The sequence below is a fragment of the Microcaecilia unicolor genome, chromosome 1 (genome assembly GCF_901765095.1).
Source record: "Microcaecilia unicolor chromosome 1, aMicUni1.1, whole genome shotgun sequence".
Classification (NCBI taxonomy): Eukaryota; Metazoa; Chordata; class Amphibia; order Gymnophiona; family Siphonopidae; genus Microcaecilia; species Microcaecilia unicolor.
This window is the reverse complement of record NC_044031.1, coordinates 18994525-19014009: the sequence shown is the minus strand read 5'-3', so window position 1 is coordinate 19014009 and position 19485 is coordinate 18994525. Positions and strand designations below refer to the sequence as shown.

Sequence of the window (19485 nt, the reverse complement as noted above, 5' to 3'; positions counted from 1 at the left end):
CCTTGTACCGCAGTTGGATATAAACCTATTTATCCTTCCCTATCCAACTGTACTCCTTCTTTTTCTTCCCCCCCCCCCCCCCCATGATCCTCCTGATAAATTGGTAAATACAAACGATTCAGAAATTACAGGACGTGCTTCTGCACGTTTTGAAGGCCAGATTTCCCTTTCTGATCTTATAGTTACAAAACTTAATTCCAGTCCAGATAATTCCACTACAGATATTGCCACCTCAAATGCGGTCAGCTTCCAACACCCTGGTAATACTGATGCCAAACGGGTCCAAATAGACCACAGCTGTACTTTCGCTTCCACAAATCCGTGTACTCCCTCACAGGTAGACACTGATCATGCTAGTAACCATGCAGCAGTGGATTTGCTCCTAAGTCCACTTTAGCAATGGCTTATGGACTTTTCTTTTAGGAAATTATTCTTTTTTAACCCTGCTAAGCTAACTGCTTTTACCACATTCTCTGGCAACGAATTCCAACAGTTTAATTACATGTTGAGTGAAGAAAATATTTCTCTGATTTGTTTATCAATAGAAATCAAACAAAATAAAACATGGAAAAGAAAATAAGATGATACCTTTTTTATTGGACATAACTTAATACATTTCTTGATTAGCTTTCGAAGGTTGCCCTTCTTCCTTAGATCGGAAATAAGCAAATGTGCTAGCTGACAGTGTATATAAGTGAAAACATTCAAGCATTACTATGACAGTCTGACACGGTGGGAGAATGGGGGTGGGTCGGAGGTATTCATGGGGACATCAAAGCATGTCATTGATATTCTAACAGGGTGGGTGTGGATAGGTGAGGGGAAGAAGGGCAACCTTCGAAAGCTAATCAAGAAATGTATTAAGTTATGTCCAATAAAAAAGGTATCATCTTATTTTCTTTTCGATGTTTTATTTTGTTTGATTTCTATTGATAACCTTAAGAGTGGACTAACACGGCTACCACACTCCTCTACTTCTGATTTGTTTTAAATTTACAACTTGGTAGCTTCATCGCATGCCCCCTAGTCCTAGTATCTTTGGAAAGAGTAAACAAACGATTCACGTCTACTCGTTCCACTCCACTCATTATTTTATAGGCCTCTATTATAGACAGTGAAACCTCGGTTTTCGTTGACTTCGGATTTCATCGGTTTCGGTTATCGTCGATTTTTTTCGCGAAACTTTTGTCTCGGTTTTCATCGATCGCCTCGGATTTCATCGGCGTGCCCACGCAGCTAATCTTGCGTTCTCATGTGTCGTTCTTCTAGGGCGTTGTTTCCGGTTGTGGGATCACACTGCTGCTGTTTTCGGACCCAAATTTCGTCGTTTTGCCACAATACTGCTGCTGCTGCTGGTTGAGTGCCTGTATCAAAGTCTCATCATGGGACCCAAAAAAGTTTCTATGGGCAGCAGTCCTTCAAAGAACAAGGACAGGAACACGATTGATTTGAAGAAGGAAATCATTGAAAAATACGAGAGTGGCATTAAGATTGCTGAAATCGCCCGCATGTACGGGAAGTCACCATCCACGATAAGTTCAATCGTTGCAAAAAAGGAAGCAATAAAGGAGGCAAAAGTAGCAAAAGGTGTGAATGCAATAACAAAACAGAGATCACAAACAATTGAAGATGTGGAACAGTTATTATTAATTTGGATCAATCAAAAACAGTTAGATGGCGATTCTGTTTCTGAGGCCATCACATGTGAAAAGGCCAGACTGCTGTATGCCGATCTCATAAAGAAAATGCCCGGGACGAGTGCTACTTCACTAAGTAATTTTAAGGCCAGCAGAGAGGCTGGTTTGAAAAATTCGGGCGCACTGGCATACACAGTGAATAGGCACGGACAAGCTGCGAGTTCGGACAAGTCTGGTGCTGAAAAATTTGTGTCTGAATTCAAAGATTACGTAGAGGCTGAAGGATTCATCCCCCAACAAGTCTTCAACTGTGATGAAACTGGCCTGTTTTGGAAGAAAATGCCAAAGAGAGCGTTCATTACACAGGAGGAAACGGCACTGCCAGGACATAAGCCTATGAAAGGAGAACCACGTGACGCTATGAGCTGAGCAAGACGTGTGGTGCTCTGGCTCCAGGGCCCTCACTCCTTAAACATCTATTTTTGTAAACCTCGCAAGAGGTTTAGCAGAAGGCAAAGTGCTTATGGACAAGTATATTAACAAATCGTCAGCGGAGATGGCGCAAAGAACAGCAAAAAAAGAAAAAACAAGGTCGGGAGCTCAAGACGGCAAAATGGCGGACGGACAAGCTGTGGTGGCAATGTCGATAAGCTTTTCGGAACAATAATTGATTCAGCTGACCGCTGCCACTAAACAAGCATGGGAACCAAAGTGGTCCGAGCTCCATGAAAAACTAGATCATTATCAGACGGCGTTAGACGGCCTGGGAATTAGAACAGGAGACCTGGAGGCCAGAATGTCGGCGCTTGAAGACGAGACTCGGGAACACGGCCCAGATATTCAAAGTTTATATCGCCAATTAAAAGAACAAGGAGAAAAACTTGAAGACTTAGAAGGCCGTTCTAGAAGGAATAATGTGCGTATAGTAGGGCTGCCGGAGCAACTACCAGAACGGAACTTAAGTACGTGGCTAGAAAGTTGGCTATCAAAGGAACTGGCCCTCACGGATTCGGCGGGATCCCTGGTTATAGAGCGTGCCCACCGTGTGGGAAAAAAATCAGAAACAAATGCTAGACCACGGGTAGTAGTGGCGAAAATTCTTAACTATAAACACAAGATTGAGATTTTGCAAGGCTTTAAAGAGCGGAGAGACTCGCTGAAATATGGGGGCCGAAATATACTGATTTTCCAGGATTATACAATGGCCGTGCAAGAGCAACGTAAAAAGTTTCACCCCCTTTGCTCGACTTTAATAGAGAAAAAGATTAAATTTGCACTGCAATACCCGGCCAAATTGCGCCTATTTTTGCAAAACAGTTGGCATTCTTACTCTTCAGCAGAAGAAGCCTGGAAAGCACTGATAGACAAACAGCTCCTAGAAGATCCTTGAATATTTAATTGCATGTAATTGTAAGTGAAAGAGTAAAAGAATTTTTTTTTGCAGTGGGAATGTTGCTTATAAGATGTTGGGGAGTGGGGGTCTCAAAGCGAGGGATCGTGGTTCTCGCTTTTTCGTAGGCTGAGTGGCCTGGGAGGAGGCTATAGGGAATACTGGAGGCGAAAGGGGAAGAGGGGGGTCAACGGGGAAGGAGAGGGAGAGGGGGGGGAGGGAGGGGTATTAAGACATCAATATTCTCACCAGTGACAGGTACTAGATTTGCAAAGGAACACATAGATTGGCATTACATAAAAACTTGCGTTCTTGGGTGGCCCCTACTGGAGAAACTGGCAGCAGATTACACTCATAGGCAGCTTTGGAAGTTAGTCATGATTTATTTAATACTTCTGTCATGCCTGCACGAATTATTACTTGGAATGTAGGGGGGATATCGTCCCCAATTAAGCGGGCAAAGATACTAACGGCACTCCGTAGGCATGGCGCCGACATTGCCTGCCTACAAGAAACCCGACTTTCCGAGGCAGAACATAACAAACTACAGAGAATGTGGGTGGGGGAGGTCTTGGCCAGTTCCTCGTCCGGCCGGAAGGGAGGAGTGGTAATTTTAATTAGGAAAGGCCTATCGTACAAAGCCACATTACTAGCTAGAGACCAAGAAGGACACTATTTGTTAGTAAAAATATGGCTCCAAGGGTTAGAGATGAACTTACTAGTTAGTGGTGTATGGGCCAAACAGACAAGATCCAGAGTTTTATCAAAAAATACAGCAACTAATTCATAAACATAGTGGTCTGCCCCTCTTGTTGGTAGGAGATTTAAATTTAATCATGGACCCAACCATGGACTGCACTAGCCCTACCTCACAACACTACCGAGGTAATAGAGGGGACATTTTGCCGAGTTTAGTGCAGGTCTTGGATTTGGTGGACACCTGGAGGGCACTACACCCATCAGAAAAAGATTTTACACACCGGTCTAGAGCCCATGGGACTCAGGCTAGATTGGACTATGCCCTGATAGCGCGAAACATGTTTCATAGAGTAACTAAGGTAACGATAGGCCCAGAGGAAATTTCGGACCACACCCCGCTGTGGTTAGACCTGGAAACGAACACAGAGGGGCTTGGAGAAAGGAGATGGCGGTTCCCAGCCTATTTATATAAGGACCAACACTTCCAGAAGTATCTTTCTGATAAATGGGAGGAATACGCAACACATAACGCCCAACACGAAGACCAGGCCTCTTTGTACTGGTCTGCCTCCAAAGCAGTTTTGCGAGGAGATATTATTGCATATGTGGTAAACATGAAAAAGAAAGCTGCGGCCAGTGTCCTGGGACTAGAAACACAACTGCAAATAGCTAGGAGGGCCCACGCCAAGCATCCATCGGCACAGACACTCGAAACTCTAAAAGCTACACAGGTGACCCTCAACACGTTATTACACGAAAGAGAAACACATTCTCAGTGGTATAGGAAATATAAATTGGAGCGGTACGGGAATAGACCGGGACGGTTAATGGCCAGAATAATAAAAGCTGGAGGGGGTTCACGGGCAATAGACACGTTGAGGGACGACCAAGGGAAAATAACAAATCAACCTGCAGAAATCACTCAAATATTGGCCAAACACTTTGCTCAGCTGTACACCAGGAAACATTTATGGAGCCCACAAGACATAGAGCAGTATTTGACACAGGCCAGGCTTCCAAAATTAACAGAGGCTGAGAGGCAGGCACTGAATGACCCATTGACAATGAAAGAATTGCAGGCAGCCGTGAACAAATTAAAACTGTATTCAGCGCCAGGGCCTGATGGGTACTCGGGAGAGTACTTCAAGCTGCTACCATTGAAAGCTAAAGGTGCATTGTTGGAATACTATGATGAAGCCATAGAAAAAGGTGTCCTCCCACGATATGCTAACACCTCCACTATTACACTTATCCCGAAGCCCAATAAACCAAAAGAGAAGGCCGAGTCCTATAGGCCGATATCACTACTAAACGTAGACACAAAATTAATAGCAAAAATCCTGGCAGAACGATTAGCTTTAGTTCTGCCTAGACTGATTGGGCCAGATCAAGTAGGGTTTGTCAGGAACCGGTCCTCCTCTTGGAATGTCAGGAAAGCGCTCCTGGCCATGGCCAGTTGTCAAGAAAGAGGAGACCCGGCGGTGTTGCTGAGTCTAGATGCGGACAAAGCATTTGACAGAGTAAGCTGGGATTTCCTCTTTCAAACTCTACAACACTTGGGACTCGGGGATTGGTTTCAGAAAGCTGTAAAAACACTGTATAACCAGCCCAAGGCAACCATAGTAGCTAATGGGGTCAACAGTACAGACTTTAACATAGAACGAGGTACACGTCAGGGGTGCCCCTTGTCTCCCCTCCTGTTTATACTCTCCTTAGAACCTCTGCTGCACCACATAAATCAGGCAGAGGCGGTGAAGGGAGTAGAAGTGGCAGGACATTACCTTAAAACAGTGGCATATGCAGATGACTTGCTGATAATGGTTTCAGATGTCCGAAGTTCCCTCAAGCCACTGTTAGAGCTGTTAGAATTATACGGGAGAATGGCGGGATTCACCTTAAATCTGAATAAGTCCCAAGCCCTAATACTCACATCTGACCTGACGACAAAAGAAATCTTGGGGCTGCCAATCCCAGCAGCGGAGGGAGTGTTGAAATATTTGGGTGTGTCGATCCCGGCGGTATTAGATCAGTTGTATACAATTAACATTCGTCAGTTACTAAAAGACACAAGGCAGAAATTACAGGGGTGGGAGTCCCTTCCAATGAATCTTTGGGGTAAGATAGCAATGTATAATATGTTTGTAGTACCAAAATGGTTATATATTTTTCAATTATTGCCACTGTCATTGAAATTCAGTGATGAATGTAAACTGAATAAACTGCTGAGACGCTTCTTGTGGAGTGGAAAAAAAGCACGCATATCTTTGCAAGTTATGTACACACCAACTGAGTATGGCGGGATGGGACTAATTAGTGTAAAGAGCATTACCGTGGCAAGTAGTATGCGCCACATAAGGGACTGGTTCTGTCGGACATTTATTACTCAAATACAGAATTGGAGCTGCAACTTCTGCCGCAAGCGCACTTCAGTAACTGCTTGCATACAGGAGGAGCGGAGATCCCAAAAATTTTGAAACTAACAGGGATCATGAGTTCTGCAAAAGCAGCTTGGAGATGGATATGTCGTCTACATTGTTTCTCCGCTAAAGTAACACCGTTTTTGTCGGTGGCCAACAACCCAGACTTTCAGCCAGGGTGCCTTTATTCAGCCTTTAGTCGTTGGAAACAAAAAGGGATTATATACTTGTTGCATGTACTGACTGCGGATGGAAACCCTAAAACGTTTCAAGAACTGGAAACGGAATATGCAATGTCTAAAGCAGATAATTTCCATTATATGCAGTTGAGGCATTACCTCCAATCTTTACCCTGGACAGACTTAACGGAAGATGTTCAAGAAGAATTATCGTCAGCCTTTTCTCTGGAGGCACAAGTGAAAGTACCCCTAGCCTACCACCACCGTCATATAAAGGATACGGTATCTGAAATGGATTACAAGCGACTGGCGGAAAGCTGGGCGAGAGACTTGTTAATTACACTAACGCCAGATCAACTTAGAGAACATATAATATCTATTCGACGACGTTCGGTTTATGCTACCCAATGGGATATACAATACAAAATAGCTCTGAGGATATATATAGCACCAAGGAGGGCATTCCACATGGGAGTGTCCCCCTAGGGCGAATGCCCGAAATGCAAAGCAGAAGGAGCAACATTGGGTCATATGTTATGGTCATGCAAGGGCATCAGAACCTTTTGGAGGACACTTATGGCCCAAGTATCAACTTTATGGAGGGTACGTTGGCAAAGCGATGCCAGGCTGTTGCTGGGCCGTTGGTCAATTCCGCAACAGGGCCCAAAGGGTATGAAGGCCTTTGTGGAAAAATCTATTATAACAGCAAAGCAATGCATCCTGGCTGAGTGGATTACAAATAGATACCCCACTTTGCAGGGGTGGAGATTGCGGATGATCCATTTAATTCGGATTGAGAGGATGGGCATAAAACAATTGTCCTCGGAAAGAGGCGAGAAGTGGATAAACTGTTGGAGTCTATTCATGGATACCTTGACACCAGCTGCTCGAAGCCGCCTTATGAACAGATAGTTGTTTAACCAGTACTGGTGGAGTGAATGTATTTTGACTAGTTATAGAAGGGGTTTAATGGGAAGGGTAGGGTGGGAAGGGTGGGATAAGGAAACGACTTTGACTCAAGATTGGGAATCTCATCTAGAAAGAGTAAGATGGAAAGGGTCAAGTCGGGGGACGGGGAGCTGGGGTATAAAAGTTTGAAAAACAAAAGATCTTCAAGTTATAATGTTATGTACATACGTGGTATGCTGACTGGTGAAATGTTTAGCTTGAAATGTCAGTTCTGTTGACTAATAAAAATGATTTAAACATAAGCCTATGAAAGATAGGCTTACTCTTCTGTTGTGTGGTAATGCTAGTGGTGATTGTAAAGCGAAGCCCTTACTGGTGTACCATTCAGAAACTCCTAGAGTATTTAGCAGAAACAATGTGATCAAAAGTAAACTGTGTGTGATGTGGAGAGCAAACAAGAAAGAATGGGTCACGAGGGCAATTTTCATTGAGTGGATGAATAAAGTGTTTGGAACGAGTGTGAAAAAATACCTCCAGGAAAATCATTTGCTCCTTAAGTGCCTCCTGTTAATGGACAATGCTCCTGCACATCCTCCAGGTTTGGAAGATGCACTGTTGGAGCAGTTCAGTTTTATCATTGTGAAGTTCTTGCCCCCTAATACCACACCACTCATCCAGCCCATGGATCACAGTAACATAGTAGATGACGGCAGAAAAAGACCTGCACGGTCCATCCAGTCTGCCCAACAAGATAAACTCATATGTGCTACTTTTTGTGTATACCTTACCTTGATTTGTACCTGTCCTTTTCAGGGCACAGACCGTATAAGTCTGCCCAGCACTATCCCTGCCTCCCAACCACCAGCCCCGCCTCCCACCACCGGTTCTTGCACAGACAGTATAAGTCTGCCCAGCACCATCCCCACCTCCCAACCACCAGTCCCGCCTCCTACCACCGGCTCTGGCACAGAACGTATAAGTCTGCCCAGCACCATCCCCGCCTCCCGCCACTGGCTCTGCCACCCAAACTCGGCTAACAGAATGTCATTTCCAATTTCAAGAAACTGCATTGTTTCAAAGGTGCTTTGAGGTGACATCAGATACAGAATTGTCCTTAAGAGAGTTCTGGAAAAACCATTTCAACATTCTGAACTGGACCGCTTCTTTTCTCGATATACACCTCTTCCCTGGGCTCGCTGATCTCATCACATGGTTTCCAGTACCATCTCTATGCCGATGACACCCAGCTCTACCTCTCCACTCCCGACATCACAGTCGAAACCCAGGCCAAAGTTTCGGCCTGCCTCTCAGATATCGCCGCCTGGATGTCCAACCAGCATCTGAAACTGAACATGGCAAAGACTGAGCTCCTTGTCTTTCCACCCAAACCCTCCTCTCCTCTTCCCCCACTCTCCGTCTCTGTTGACAACGCCCTCATCCTCCCCGTCTCGTCAGCCCGCAATCTCGGAGTCATTTTCGACTCCTCCCTCTCCTTCTCTGCCCATATCCAGCAGACAGCTAAGACCTGTCGCTTCTTCCTCTATAATATTAGCAAAATCCGCCCATTCCTCTCTGTACAGACCACCCGAACCCTCGCCCACTCACTCGTTACCTCTCGTCTTGACTATTGCAACCTTCGCCTCGCTGGTCTCCCGCTTAGCCACCTATCCCCCCTTCAATCTGTCCAAAATTCCGCCGCACGTCTTATCTACCGCATGAACCGATACTCTCATATCACCCCTCTCCTCAAGTCGCTTCACTGGCTCCCGATCCGCTACCGTATACAGTTCAAGCTCCTCCTAATGACCTTCTAATGCACTCAATCTGCAGCCCCCCACTACCTCTCTTCCCTCCTCTCCCCCTATGTCCCCACCCGTAACCTCCGCTCTCAGGCAAATCACTCCTATCTGTACCCTTCTCCACCACCGCTAACTCCAGACTCCGCCCCTTCTGCCTCGCATCACCTTATGCCTGGAACAGACTCCCCGAGCCCATACGCCATGTGCCCTCCCTGCCCATCTTCAAGTCCTTACTCAAAGCCCATCTCTTCTCCATTGCTTTTGGCGCCTAACCACCTTCCCCATTCATGATACCTACACTGACTACATAGCTTGTTACCTTTAGATTGTAAGCTCTCTTGAGCAGGGACTGTCCTTCCCCATGTTTTAACTTGTACAGAGCTGCGTAACCCTTGTAGAGCTATAGAAATGCTAAGTAGTAGTAGTAGTAGTAACTGCATCAGCCTCATAGATAAGGCTTGGCAGGGAGTGACATCCAGGACGATAAACTGTGGATGGAAGAAATTATGGCCAGGATGTGTGCATGAGAGAGATTTAGAAGGGTTAGATCCTTCACCTGATGACCCTACACATGTTGTGCAGTCAATCGTTCATTTAGGTAATTCCATGGGTTTGGAGGTGAGTGATGAGGATGTGGAAGAGTTGGCGGATGACCACAGAGAATAACTCACCACTGAAGAGCTACAAGACCTTCAACTAGAAGTGCAACAGACGGCACATGCTTCGGATAATGAGGAAGAAACAGTAGAGAATGTGCCTTCTTCAGAGATTAAGGACATCCTCTCCATGTGGAGTAAAGTACAGATGTTTGTGGAGAAAAATCACCCAGACAAAGCTGTTGCAAGCCATGTCTGCAACTTGTTCAGTGATCATGTGTTGCCCCATTTTAGGCAAATCTTAAAGAGGCGACAGAAACAAACCTCTTTGGACACGTTTCTTGTGTTGCATGGGTCCACAGACTCTGAAGCTGGTCCTAGTGGCAAAAGAACAAGAAGGGAAGTGACCCCCCCCCCCCAGAAGCTGGTCCTAGTGGCAAAAGAATAAGAAGGGAAGTGACCCCCCCCCCCCCAGATAGTGTCCTTGTGGAGGGGGATCCCCCTTCCAAACAATAATCTCTGCTCCTCTCTCTCCATCTTCCATACACCAAGAAGAGTCTTCAGAAAGGTAAATGCCATGTTAAATGTTCATTTATTCTATACATTAGTCTCTTTTATTCATTTAAAAGAAAAATTGCTTGTTGCCTCGGTTTTCGTCGGTTTCGGTTTTCGTCGATAGTTTTCGGACGAATTATCGATGAAAACCAAGGTTTCACTGTATGTCCCTTCAGCCATCTTTTCTCCAAGCTGAAGAGCCCTAGCCGCTTTTGCCTTTCCTCATAGGGAAGTTGTCCAATCCTCTTTATCATTTCCGTCGCCCTTCTCTGTACCTTTTCTCACTCCACTATATCCTTTTTGAGATGCAATAGAATGTTAGGAATTATTAGGAAAGGAATGGAAAACAAAAACGAGGATGTTATAACGCTTTTGTATCGCTCCATGGTGTCACCGAATTTTGAATACTGTGTGCTATTCTGGTATCTGCATCTCAAAAAAGATAAAGCGGAATTAGAAAAGTCATAGAGAAGGGCGACAAAAATGATAGAGGGGATGGGACAACTTCCCTATGAGAAAAGGCTAAAGCAGCAAGGGCTCTTCATCTTGGAGAACAGAAGGCTGAGGGGGGATATGATAGAGGTCTATAAAATCCTGAGAGGTGTGGACCAGGTAGAAATGAATCGTTTACTCTTTCCAAGCATACTAGGACTAGGAGGCATGCAATGAAGTTACAAAGTTGTAAATTTAAAACAAATCAGAGAAAATATTTCTTCATTCGGGGGTCCTTTTACTAATCTGCATTAAAAGGGGGCCTGAACTAGCGTCAGCGCATGCATTTAGTACATAAGTACATAAGTAATGCCATACTGGGAAAAGACCAAGGGTCCATCGAGCCCAGCATCCTGTCCACGACAGCGGCCAATCCAGGCCAAGGGCACCTGGCAAGCTTCCCAAACGTACTCAATGAAGTTACATGTAAATACTTTTAAAACATATGCTGAGGCCCCCTTTAACTGCAGCGGGTAAAAGGCTGTCCTTTTGACAACAAGAAATGGCCATGCGCTGGGGGACAGACCTACCGCTTGCCACATGCCAACCCTTTAGAAAAAGGGCCCCTTAATGTATAATTAAACTCTGGATTTCATTGTCAGAGAATGTGTAAAATCAGTTAGCTTAGCAGAGTTTAAAAAAGGTTAGCATAATTTCCTAAAAGAAAAAAGTTCATAAGCCATTATTAAGATGGACTTAGGAAAATTCGCTGCTTATTTCTAGGATAAGCAGCCTAAAATCTGGTTTACTGTTGTGGGATCTTGCCAGGTACTTGTGACCTGGATTAGACACTGTTAAACAGGATACTGGGCTTGATGGACCTTTGGTCTGTCCCAGTATGGCAACGCTTATGCTCTTATGTTATCTCCTGAACCACAGAAAAGTGATATATCAAACCCCTTCGCCTTTCCAAGATTCAGTGGAGAAAGGCAATGAAAAAGTAAGGGGGACTTAAAAGGTTGCATATAATGCCTCTGTATCGCTCTATGGTGTGACCTCAGCTCGAGTACTGCATTCAGTTCTGGTCTCCTTATCTCAAAAAAGACACATAGGAATTAGAAAAGGTTAAAAGAAGAGTGACCAAAACGGTAAAGGGGATGGAACTCCTCCCATATGAGAAAAGGCTAGAGAGGTTAGGGCTCTTCAGTTTGGAAAAGAGACGGCTGAGGGGGGATATGATTGAGATCTACAAGCAAAGAGTGGTGTAGAACGGGTAGAAGTAAATTGATTTTCAATCTTTCAAATAGGACAAAAACCAGGAGACACTCAATGAAGTTACATGTAAATACTTTTAAAACAAACAGAAACATTTTTTCACTCATAGTTAAGCTCTGGAACTCACTGGCAGAGGATGTGGTAACTGCGGTTAATGTATCTAGGTTTAAAGAAAGGTTTGGAAAAGTTCCTGGAGGAAAGTCTATAGTCTGTTATCGAGATAGACATGGGGGAAGCCACTGCTTGCCCAGGATTGGTAGCATGGGATGGCGCTACTAATTGGGTTTCTGCCAGGTACTTGTGACCTGGATTGATTAATGCTGGAAGCAGGATACTGGGCTAGATGGACCATTGGTCTGGCCCAGTATGGCTAGTCTTATGCTCTGACTTAAGACCTCTGCAAATGAGCCTAAGAAGTTATTTGGGGTAGTTGTTGAGGAGGGGGAAGGGGTGAACGAAGTGAGGTGTCCCTTGGAGGAAGAGGTTCTGGTAGATTTCGTTGTAGCACACCAAAGAAAGCATACTCGGCCACAAGAAGAGGTAGAGGAAGCAAAATTTACTGAAGACACGATGTGGCTTGAATGTCAGTGAAATAACTGCACCAGAGGTCTGCACAAAAGATATTCAGTGATAAAGAACTGAATTTCACTGCTTCCCCTGACAAAAGCATTTTGTCAAACACGGGCTGTGCCAGGTTTTCAATACATTTTGCTTCCTCTACCCTTTCTTGTGAATGACTAGGCTTTCTTTGGCGTGTTGTTTGTGCTGTGTTGTCATCTCCCTCTATTTTGTTGCTTGAACACAAGAAGTGCTATATTAGGTCAGACCAAAGGTCCATCATGATCCAGAACAGCATCCTGTTTCCTGCCGACTGTGTCACTGACCTTTACAATTTTACTCTTGAGGCTGGCAGTACATATATGTGACAAAATTATGTTCCACCAAGGCCCCTGTTTTCTCGGGATGGTTTACTACCCATTTCAGAGGTGTTTGTGATGAAATAAAATATTACAGCTTAAACGCATGCAGCCCCATTTTAGCGCACATTTACGTGGAGAGGAGCATTCAAGACAAAACGTGAAGAATTCCCATACTATTTTATAGGAGATTCTGCCAAACAGAGCCTCCTGATAAGCAGGTGCTGGACCAAAGTCCCTCCACGTACAGAGGGAGCAGTGACTTTATAAAGCAGAATGTGGGGGAAACAAACATACATCCCCCCTTTCTAAAATTGCTGTTCCCTCTGGAAAGGACCCCAGACAAACATCTCCCTCCCACCATGTACACCTCCTTACCAGCATCAATGCAGCTCATGCACACCCTCCGAGCAACATCAAATTCCCCCTTCCCCCCACACACACCCCTCACATGGCAGCAGCCACACTGGTTCACACCCCCCCTCTGGCAGATCTCCTCCAATTCAAGAATCTACAGAGAAATCCTCCTATATGTTATCAAACCCCCCCCCCCCCCAAGATAAAATCCCCAAAATATCCACCCGTCAGACCTCTCCCTTTCCCGATAGATTACCCAAGCTTACCGGCAGACGTGATGTCTACTCACTCCCTCCTTGATTCCATTTCTCAAAATGGCTGCCGAGGTATTACTGTTAGGTGTCAGATGTCCATATATGGGCATTATCCAGAAGAGGATTTTGCCCATATATGGACATCAACATTCTAGGGCCACCCTAACCTTATTACTAGATAGTGAACACGGACATGGGAAAATTAGGTTATTACCGTGATAATTTTCTTTCCTTTAGTCATAGCAGATGCAGCCATTACAGATGTGTTGTGTCCATCAACCAGCAGAGGGAGATAGAGAGCACATGTTTTTCAGTGCCTCATACCAGCTTGCTCCACTGCCTCTTCAGTATTTGAAGCTTCCAAAGCAGTATGGCAAACCGCAATGGGAATAACATAAGCTTTCCTCACAGCGAACGATGGCCCTACAACAAAGGGCATTAACTCAGAATGGAGGAAATGAAACATCCTCCCGGAGGGCATAAACTCATTCCCCACTGAGACATAACTGGAGGGAATAAACTCATCCTCCAAAACATGAAACTGGAGGGAACTAAGTCATCCTCCTTTAATTGAACAAGAATCCTGAAGACTGTTTTCCCGACTTTCTCCCAAGGACAGAATCTCCAGGAAACACGAACAGAACCTGAAATAGATTTACAGCAGATAGCATCAGACAGGGAGGGATCATGGCTGCATCTGCTATGACTAAAGGAAAGAAAATTATCACAGTAAGAACCTAATTTTCCCTTCCTTGTCATCAAGCAGATGCAGCCATTACAGATGGGATGTATCAAAGCAATCCCTAGATAGGGTGGGAACAAGCCACACCACACGCCAGCACTTGCGCTCCAAAATGTGCGTCCCTCCTGGCAGCCACATCCAGCCTGTAATGTTGGGCAAAAGAAAGCTTAGAAGCCCATGTTGCTGCACTACAAATCTCTTGAAGAGAGAGTGCTCCAGTTTCAGCCCAAGAAGATCAGAGGTCCTGAAAGAGTTAGTAAGTCGCAGATACTGCAGCAGAGTCCTGCGCACGTCCAACAGGTGCAATTGCCAAAAAGATTCTGGAAACTCCTCCTCAACAAAGGAGGGCAAGAAAATAGGTTGGTTTAGGTGAAACGCTGAAACCACCTTAGGCAAGAAGGAAGGCACGGTCCGAACCGTGACCCCGGACTCTGAAAACTGCAGAAAAGGGTCTCTACAGGACAGCGCCTGGAGCTCTGACACCCGTCTCGCCGAAGTAATGGCCACTAACAAGACGGCCTTCAGTGTCAAATCTTTCTCTGAAGCACGCCGAAGCGGTTCAAAGGGAGCACCCTGAAGGGCCTTCAGCACTAGCCCCAGGTTCCAAGCTGGACAAGGCGCACGCACGGGAGGACGGAGCCGAAGCACCCCTCTAAGAAACCGTGCCACATCCGGATGAGCAGCTAAAGACACGCCTTCAACCTTGCCACGCAGGGAGGCCAACGCTGCCACTTGCACCCGCAGGGAATTATAGGCCAAGCCTTTTTGTACACCATCCTGCAAAAAGTCCAGAATCGGCGAGACAGGAGCCCGCAGGGGTGTGATCTCACTGGAAACACACCAGACTTCAAACTGGCGCCAAATCCTGGCATAAGCCACGGAAGTGGAACGCTTGCGGGCTTGCAGGAGAGTGGTAATTACTTTATTGGAATAGCCTCTGCCTCTCAATTGCGCCCTCTCAATCGCCAGGCCATAAGACCAAATCGGCCAGCGTCCTCCATGGTCACCGGACCCTGTGACAACAGGTTGGGAACCAGAGGTAACTGAAGGGGATCCTCTACGAGCATCTGTTGGAGGTCCGCATACCAAGGCCTCCTGGGCGACAAGAACCACTTCTCCTGGATGCAGCCGAATCCGCAGGAGCACTCGCCCTATCAAGGGCCACGGAGGGAACACATACAGAAGGCCCGAAGGCCAGGGTTGAGCCAGGGCATCCAACCCCGCCGCGCGAGGATCTCTCCGTCTGCTGAAGAAGCACGGGACTTTGGCATTGGTGCTTGTCGCCATTAGATCCATCACGGGCTTGCCCCACTTGGCACATATCTGCAGGAACACTTCGTCTGCAAGTTCCCACTCCGCTGGATCGATCTGATGCCTGCTTAGATAATCGGCTTGCACGTTGCTCTGACCTGCAATGTGAGCTGCCGACAGAAACTGTAGATGCAGCTCGGCCCAGTGGCAAATTTGTTCGGCCTGCGCGGCTAGAGCTCTGCACTGAGTGCCGCCTTGTCGATTTATGTAGGCCACTGCTGTCGTGTTGTCCGACATCACTCTGACAGCCAATCCTTCCAGGGTCACTTGAAAGGCCAGAAGCGCCTGAAACACCGCTTTCAACTCTAGGCGGTTGATGGACCACTCCGACTCCTCGGGTGTCCATAGACCCTGGGCATGCTTCCCCTTGCAATGTGCGCCCCAGCCTTTCAGACTGGCATCTGTCACCACTAGGCACCAATCGGGGAGCGCCAGCGGCATTCCTTGCCGCAGCATGCTGTCTGAGAGCCACCACTCCATGCTGAGTCGGACCGCAGGGAGCCAAGAGAGTCTGCATTGGTAATCCTGAGATACTGGAGACCATCTTTGGAGTAGAGCATACTGTAGAGGTCTCAGGTGCGATCTTGCCCAGGGCACCAGTTCCATGGTGGCCGTCATCGATCCAAGCAGCTGGACAATGTCCCAAGCTCGCGGGCGGGGCATCCTCAGGAGCAGACTGACCTGATTCTGAAGCTTGCACCGCCTTTGCTCGGGTAGGTACACATACCCCAAGGCTGTGTCGAACCTGGCCCCCAAATATTCTAGAGACTGCGAGTGGGGTCAGGTGACATTTGGCCAAATTGACGACCCAGCCCAGAGATTGAAGTACTGAGACCACTCTGGCTGTTACATGCTGACTCTCTGCAGCAGAGTTTGCTCGAATGAGCCAGTCGTCCAGGTACGGGTGAACCTGAATACCCTCTCACCTTAGAAAGGCAGCTACTACCACCATAACCTTCGAAAAGGTGCGGGGAGCTGTGGCGAGGCCAAAAGGCAAGGCCCGGAACTGGAAATGCTTTCCCATCACCGCAAACCTCAGAAACTTCTGGTGCGGGGGCCAAATTGGAATGTGCAAGTAAGCTTCTTTCAGGTCCAGAGACGTGAGAAACTCTCCTGGCTGTACCGCCGCAATGACGGAGCACAGGGTTTCCATGTGAAAATGCCGCACTCTCAGAGACTGGTTTAATTCTTTTAAGTCCAGAATAGGGCGAAAAGACCCTCCTTTTTGCGGCACCACAAAGTAGATGGAGTAGCGGCCGCAGCCGTGTTCGGCGGGAGGTACCGGGGACACAGCCCCTATCTGAATCAGACCTTGTAAAGTCTCCTCTACTGCCGCCCGTTTGGCGGCAGAACCGCATCGGGACTCCACAAACACGTCTCTTACAGGGGCGTCGAATTCTATTCTGTAACCGTCTCTGATCAGGTCCAAGACCCACTGATCTGAGGAAATGTTGGCCCACTCCTCGGCAAAGAGGGAAAGACGTCCTCCGATGACAGGACTCGAGGAGAGGGCCGGCGCACCATCATTGAGAGGGTCGCCCCTGAACTCCAGGCCTTGAGCCAGTGGCTGTGGAACGTTTGTCCGAGCGAAAGGAGTTCCTCTGCTGAAAACGGGCACGAGAAGTGAACCCAGCAGAATGCCCCGGGCGGTACCTTCGAGCTTCACGGAAGCAAGGTCTGTAAGAGGAGTGGACCGCCGCACCCTTAGAGGAAGGCCGAGGCCTATCTTCGGGCAAGCGCTGGGGTTTAGCCTCACCCAGGCCCTTCACAATTTTCTCCAACTCCTCACCAAACAGGAGAAGGCCTTGAAAGGACAACTTCACCAACCTTTGCTTAGAGGCCATGTCCGCCGCCCAATGCCGTAGCCAAAAAAGACGGCGAGCCACCACTGCTACTGCCATGTGTTTAGCCGAAGCTCTGACAATATCATAAAGGGTGTCAGCAAGAAAGGACAAGGCCGACTCCATCCGCGGAGCCACATCTGAAAAGGGCTCCGCTCTATCACCGGGCTGTTCCACTGCCTGTTGCAACCAAGCCAGGTAGGCTCTAGCAGCATAACAACTGCATGCAGACGCCCGAATAGTGAGACCTGCAATTTCAAATGACCGTTTAAGTGCTGATTCCAGTCTATGGTCTTGAATATCATTCAGGGCAACACCTCCTTCAACAGGGAGGGTAGTTCTCTTTGTCACAGCTGTGACTAGGGCATCCACTTTAGGCATAGCAAAGCGAGCCATATGCTCCTCACTCAGAGGGTATAATTGCCCCATAGCCCTGGAAACTTTCAAAGGTCCCTCGGGGTCAGCTCATTGAGCCGAAATAAGCTCTTGGATGGAGTCATGCAAAGGAAAGGCTCGAGCAGGCTTTTTGGTACTAGCCATCCTAGGATTCACAGAGGAGGCTGTGCCACTGGCAGGGTCCTCAACAGAGAGCACCTGCAGGGCATCAGAAATAAGTGCTGGCAGCTCATCACGGTGGAAAATCCTCACTGCGGAGGGATCGTCCAGATCCTGAGTCACTTCTGCACCAGACTCTGGCTCCTCAGACCATGAAGGCCTGCCAGAGTCCTCCGAATCCTCGCCCGACCATGGGGGGGAAAAAGGAGGTGCAACACTCTCTGAAGGAGAACGAGCCCTTCTGAGCTTCATATTCTGCCAATTATCAGGGAATAACGCCTCAGATGGCATACCCAGGCTAGAATCCACCGGGGGCGCATTAGAAGAGGCCCGTGCCGGGCTTTGTGGGAGAGCTCTTTTAAGCATGTATGCTTTATGCATTAATAAGACAAAATCAGGGGAGAAAAACTCACCCTGGGCACCCGGATCTCTGCCGGGGCTAGTAGCTGCCATATCAGCCTCACTCCGAGGCCTCCCCCTGGGCTCATGACTTTCCGTCTCAGCAGAGGTCGCGCCATGTGGTAAATTCAAAATGGCGCCCACTGCCAGCTCAGAGCACGAAGAATCATCGCTCGCCATGGTCGGGCCGGCTCTAACGTCTGTACAGCACAATTTACAGAGCCCCGCTGCTGATCTGCGCTTGCCACACTTGGAACAGCGCTTTACTGTCTCTGCAGCCATCGCCGAAAATGGCGGTAAAATTCAAAATGGCGGTTCGCACAAAAATCGCCCCGATCGCGGGCCCACCCCGGAGGAGTCAGAAAACACTCTTACCTCACTGGACCGAGTATCACAGCTACGGTTCAACAGAAAAAGGCAAGGAAAAACCTCTGTTCTAGCGTCTAAGCGCAAAAGCGCGACGCAACTTTTTTTTTTTTTTTAACGCTGTGAGGAAAGCAGAGGTAAATAGAACTCCGGAGGCTCAGGTGAGTGGGAAAGGCAGGGAAAGGGCGAACCTATGTGCCTGCATCCACTGTTGGTGGGGAAGGACAGGGAAAGCTAAGCAATGTGTCCACATCCACGGAGGTATGGGTAAGGCAGGGAAAGGGCAAACCTATGTGCCTTTAAAGTGAATCTGCTATAGCCTCCAACACCCCTGCTAACAACTGGCAAAAGCACAGGAGCAACCTCCAGGCAGATTTTAGATGGAGCTCGAAGAAGCTGCAGCCACTCTGCTAGGGGAGATAGAGAATACTGAAGAGAGGCAAGCTGGTATGAGGCACTGAAAAAAGTGTGCTCTCTATCTCCCTCTGCTGGTTGATGGACACAACCCACCTGTAATGGCTGCATCTGCTTGATGACAAGGAACTGAAATTTCACACGCTATAATTTCCAATGATGGAGAACCTAAAGAATCTAAAACTTTAATTCTAAAAATAACTAAGTATGACTGCAATCTTGCCACCCCAATATTAGATCCAGGGAGATGAGCAATTTTGTAGCCTGAGGGACAAATATCCTTCAATCTAGGTTCACCGATGGATGCTGTTCAGGTTTACACAAAGCCTGACTGACTCTCTACCAATAAGACCATAAGAATATTAGTCTTGCTAACAACAGATCGTGAATGAATGTAAAAATCAGGTATCGGGAAAAGAAACAGATTCCTGATTAGTACAT

At 47.2% G+C, this 19485-nt stretch overlaps 2 protein-coding genes across 3 annotated transcripts in view; one reads left to right on the top strand and one right to left on the bottom strand.

The window, feature by feature from the left end:
• Positions 1 to 19485, top strand: part of LOC115459803 (zinc finger protein 271-like) — a 258826-nt gene that overhangs the window by 130587 nt on the left and 108754 nt on the right. The window lies entirely within an intron of this gene.
• The window catches only part of LOC115463476 (gastrula zinc finger protein XlCGF26.1-like), a 53529-nt gene that overhangs the window by 22074 nt on the left and 11970 nt on the right, over positions 1 to 19485 (bottom strand). The window lies entirely within an intron of this gene.